The following is a 6,000-nucleotide window of genomic DNA, read 5'->3' on the forward strand; positions in this document are numbered from 1 at the left end:
TTTAAATTGTCAGACAAAAAGCACACATGATACTTCAAATAAGAGCAACTAGATCACATAATACAACGGCAATCACAATAACAAGCTCTATATGTGCCAATACATGACCATGTGTAATACAGTACTTTCAAGCTCTACAAGTGTAACGAGTTCTACAAGTGTAATACAGTACTACTTTACAAGAAATGACAACATGCCAGACTCGCTGGACGACCGTAGTCAGATGAACAACATGCCAGACTCGTTGGACGACCGTGGTCAGATGAACAACATGCCGGACTCGCTGGACGACTAAAGTCAGGGCTGGCAACAAACAAAACTGCAACATGGCTTCCTCTGTCACCCTGTTACATGAATGAGAGAAGAATAAGAAAAATTGGAGCAAATATATTATGAACAGACCATTCAAGAAAATGACATTTATTTAGAATGATAACACAAATTGAGCTAGTGCCATGCTTTTTGTCCTCCAACTAGTTGAAATGAGAAACCCATACATGAAAGAAAATAGATACAGAATATAAATATGCATGGCTCAAGTGCAAGTCATGCAAAAAACTTCACTGCAACGCATTGCACCTAAAACAAAATACCATTCTACTAACACGACCATCCATTCAACCGGCAAGATCTAACAAAACTAGTCAGCACAAGCATACTAACATCACAAAGGTAGGAGGGTATAAAGGGAACCGAGAGATATACCTGTGGATTATAGTGCCAATGGTGATCTTTAGCAGTGCCGGAGACGACTCGAACCCAACTATGGCAGCGGCGACGACGACTAGTATAGTGCAGAAAAAAGAAAAGATATCAAATCAGCTATTTTTAGGTTCAACCATGGTTGATATCCAACAACATGCAAGTAGGTTTTTAATCGACAAAAAATATAGAACAGTCTACATCTACAAGTAGATACAAGCTGGATTTGATCAAGACTTGTAGAAAGATAAAAATGTTGCATGTTTCAGAGCCAGGACAACAATCCAATCTTTATTAGGAAAGGAAACCTCTCTGTTAGCAGCAGGCTCTCTTCGATTGTTCAAGTTAATTCGGTGGTTTTGATCAAATATTATTCAGGCAACACTTGGCATCACTAAACTACAAGTCCAAAGCATCATAAGCACTAGGCAGAAATCACCATGGCCAGAACATAACTTAGCAGAAGGGTTGTATGGTCGTGGACACACGCAGAGCAAGATAATAGAGCAAGAGAGAGCAAAAGAGAGGAGCGGTTTCTTACCAGCTATGCTATGCTGGAGCAGAAAAGGAGTTACTGGAGTGGGAGGCCTGTGAGTGGAAGAAGAATCATTGCATGGTGGCGTGTCTCTGTCTTGCACCTGTGCGTGTTAGAAAGTTCACCCATCAGGGAACCAAGCATATACATGACATGCCAAAAGAATAAATACCATGGCAGCAATGAAATTAAACACCAACTACCAACAGTACTACTGTTGTCGACTTGTTTGGATCAACACAAACCAACTAGTATAGCAGTTGGCACACGAAAGTAGCAGCAGTACATGCACCTTCCAGGTTCACATTGCACTTTCTTTTCAGGTTTGCAACAAAAGGAAGAAAGAAAGAAAGAACATTCTCATATGCACTAAGACACGAACTTGACAGCATAATATTCACAGTCAGCCACTTAACTGGATCAATTCCCACCAAGCAAGACACAACAAAATATTAAAAAAGAAGACACAAAGTGATCAGAAGTGGTTTTGGATATAACATTCGTCCTGGCAGAAGACTTTGTCAATAAAAGGCACTTGTGACTTCAACTAACTTGTAGACTGATTTTGCTCAAGTTTCTTAATAGACTTACAATGTTTAGTTTCCATAAATTAAATCACAAAGTTTAGCTTACGGAAACAAAATTACAAGGTTTTCTATCTGCAATCAGTACAAACTTGATAGTGCTACAAGTGCTAATGATCCAACAGCGTCCCAGCTCCACGCGTCCTAGTACTGAATTTCCTCACACTTGATAGTGCTACAAGCAAGCAAGCAAGCAAACATGCAAATACAAGTAGTAGTACTGGTTGTCTAATGAATGGGATACATGATTCTCCTCAAATAAATTGACAAGGTTTTCTCCTTCTTTTTTCTAGTTAATGACAACCAGTCATCAATCAAGCAAGCTACATCACATTGGTACATCAGTTAGCATCGTTCAGCATGTATGGGGTGTGAGAAGTCAACACCTACCAAAAATAGGGTCAAGAGCTTCCTCTTATAATCGCTCGTCTTGTGCTCTAGTGAGGCGGTCACGGACACCGGCCTCTGCGCGACGCCGCTTGAGGGGAGCGCTCCAAAGGGGAGCAGACCTTTCGATGCAAGACTCATGGATGGTGCCATGTTTGCTCACTGGATGAAATGAATGGAGATGTCATCAGCATGAATCAGAGACAGAACATAGCTGCTGTCGTCAACATCAATTAGAGACAGAACAAATTAATTCTTGTAAAAGCAAAATAGTAATACTAGTAAATACTAGTGCAGTTAACTTGTCGGTTAAGAGACTAACGAAACCATTCACTCTAAGCATACTAGAGCTTCAAACCTCAAGCTAAACAGAGTAATACTAGTGCATACAATACCTCAAGCTAAACACAATATGTAGTACCTAGGAAGTAATCATCATATTTTCACAAAAACAACATGCAATGCAGACATATATACTCATACAAGAAGATCATTGCCTGTAGTTTTATTTAGATGACATACACTGCAAAATTTTTAAGAGAAAATAACTGCACCGAGCAATTTACTTCATGATTATGCAAGCAAGTCGACATGACATCAAATCAAACACAAGCATAAATGAGCTGTCAATCTGCATCATCAGTAGAGCTACACTGCAGCAGGGCATTTCAGCATTATTTAACCCTTAAAATATTTTGTCACAGTACATGTCACGAGTCTACACTCTACAGTAAACACAACTATAGTTTTCAGCAAACGAAACACGAACCTGGGGTACCAACCGTTCAAAAGAAAACATGTCAGATACAAATTGCCAGATACAACAAGAAATATGCACAGTGCATGTCTTCCAGATGGCAGGTCACCAGATCAAGGGGCCCTATCAAATAGCCAGATACGACCGTTCCTATCTACAGCGCGTGCCTTGCCCATGGGTCTCAGTCCAACAAATTCTGCATGTCACTATATCTAGGCAGCACTCCAATCATTCATAGCTAGCTAATTTTCCTATGGTGCAAATGGCAGAGGGCTCACCTCATCAAAGAACGATGGCAAGGCCAAGCGGACCTCGTCGGGAAATACAGATGCAGAAAACCTCTTCCAGCCTCGCGAAGCACCTCGCCCAAAGACGGTGACCTACAGAAGAACCGTTTAGGTTACTTCCCCAATAACTAGGATGAACCGGATCTGCATCATTCATAAGAGGAAACGAAGTGAAAATACCCTGTTAGTACGAGGTCCATAGGCGCACTCAGAAACCCATAGTGGCCCTGAAGGTAGCAGTCCTCCGCCAGGATGACGGAGACCATCGGCGTGAGGTGCAAGATCCGCTCGCTGTGAGGTCCGCCGGTTGGAGAAGCCCCGTGGCCAGAGACTGAAGGCAGGCAGCCATGGCCACGCATTGCATAGCACCAACAGAAGGTTCGTCAAGCAGCGCCAAATCAAATCCAGAGAGGGGGTTCGAGTCGGGGAGTTCCTACCTTGAGACGAAGGGGGTAGTCGATGACGGAGCACACGAACGCGTCGTCCACCCGCGCCACCGCGCGCTTGATTCGCTCCGCCACGAACCCCAGCAGCTGTGAAATCACGTCCCCCACGCGCACCGTCACGAGGTCCCGCATGATGGCGTTGCCGAAGTAGTTGGCCGGCAGCTGTGGGCGCAGGCACTGCCAGATGTTATCCCCTGCGGAGGGAGGGACGAGCGCGGCGGCCCTGTGGCGGAGGGCACCGACTGAGGCCTCCTAGACGGGCGGAGGAAGAGTGGCGGACGTCCTCTGGGAGGCGAGGAGGATCGCAGGCACGGGCGGCGTGGTCGGATCTGAATCAGGGAGGGGTGGGATCGGCGGGGTGGCGGCGGCGATGTGGGAGACGAGGGGAGATGGAGCGCGTGAGGGAGAGGGGGCGCTAGGGTTCGTGGGGTGAGAGGGCGAGGGAGTTTTCTTTTTTTCTTTTTTTTGAGACAAAAAGGGGGAGGGGGTGAGGGAGAAAGGGCTGTCATCGGATCCGAGAGCATCCGACGGAGTTTGAGCACGATCCGCGTGACATGTCCAAGGACCAATCAAAACCCGGTATACGTTATGACCTTCTCAATTGGTCACAATCGACTAAAAATAAGGTGTTGAACCATATTTTTTCAAAAAAAGGTGTTGAATCATAGAAACAATTTTATGATATGAGAAATTCAAAAAGAAACATTCTCATTGTGTCACCAAATGTGACATAGTTTTTAGGAAAACTAACAAACTTGGAATTGGAATAAGACAAATATCTTTTAAAAATTGTTATGAGAAATGAGTTTTTAGGGGGGTGGGGGGTCATTTTCTACTTTTTCACATGAAAAATTCAAAGAAATGATCTCATATTGTGCACAAGGGTGCATATTGGAATGGCAAACAATGTTGCCTAAGGTAGTTTTCACTTTCTTTGGACCAAAAAACCATTTTCCATTTTTCGAGTGCCCAAAAGGAGGTTTTTTTGTGAAGAACCTCCCAAATAATTGTTGCAAAATTGGGCCAAATCATTTTTCTAAAATACTAGGCCATATTTAATGCACAATTGATCAAATGGTTGGGTGTAAAAAGTTTTGATCCACCTATGGTGAAAACAATTCCGCCAATTCAGCTGGAAGCGGGTCAAATTTGAACTGCGGCTGCCTCATAGTTTTCTCTTTATTTTTTCCAAAAATCATTTATAGGTACATAAGTATCTATTTAATCAGAGAAACATCAAAAGATTTCCAAGATTCAACCACTAGCTAGGAACGGTCAATCCCGCCGTTTTGACCGCATTTTGAAACAGGCATAAAAAATTCAAAAAAATCAAAAAATTGGAAAACCTTCGCATTGTGTCATTATATGTGGCCAAGTTCACAGGAAAAATAACAAACTTGTAAGACAACAATAATTTCGAAAAAGTGTTCTCAGAAACGAGCTATCACATGTGGAGATCAATGGCTTTCAAGCCAAATGATCAATCTTATGGCCGCATTCATGGCATAGTTTGTTCAAATGATCTCATATTGTGCACAAGGGTGCATATTGGAATGTCAAACAATGTTGCCTAAGGAAGTTTTCATTTTCTTTGGACAAAAAAACCATTTTCCATTTTCGAGTGCCCCAAAGGAGGTTTTTTTGTGAAGGACCTCCCAAATAATTGTTGCAAAATTGGACCAAATCATTTTTATAAAATACTAGGCCATATTTACTGCACAATTGACCAAATGGTTGGGTGTAAAAAGTTTTGATCTACCTCTGGTGAAAAAGACAAATTTCCATCGATTTAGGTGGAAGCGGGTCAAATTTGAACTGCGGCTGCCTCGTAGTTTGCTCTTTATTTTTTCCAAAAATCATTTCTAGGTACATAAGTATCTATTTAATCAGAGAAACACCAAAAGAATTCCATGATTCAACCACTAGCTAGGAACGGTCAAGCCCGCCGTTTTGACCGCATTTTGAAACGGGCATAAAAAATTAAAAAAAAATAAAAAAATTGGAAAACCTTCGCATTGCGTCATTATATGTGACCAAGTTTCCAAGAAAAATAATAAACTTGTAATAAGGAAATTATTTTAGAAAAGTGTTCTCAGAAATGAGCTGTCCTGAGTGAAGATTCATGGCTTTCAAGCCAAATGATCAATCTTATAGCCACATTCATGGCATAGTTTGTTCAGATGATCTCATATTGTGCACAAGGGTGCATCTTGGAATTCCAAACAATGTTACCTAAGGGAGTTTTCACTTTCATTGCACAAAATAGCCATTTTCCATTTTTCGAGTGCCCTAAATCAGGCTT

This window comes from Triticum dicoccoides, chromosome 4B, assembly GCF_002162155.2.
Source record: "Triticum dicoccoides isolate Atlit2015 ecotype Zavitan chromosome 4B, WEW_v2.0, whole genome shotgun sequence".
NCBI classification, from domain to species: Eukaryota; Viridiplantae; Streptophyta; class Magnoliopsida; order Poales; family Poaceae; genus Triticum; species Triticum dicoccoides.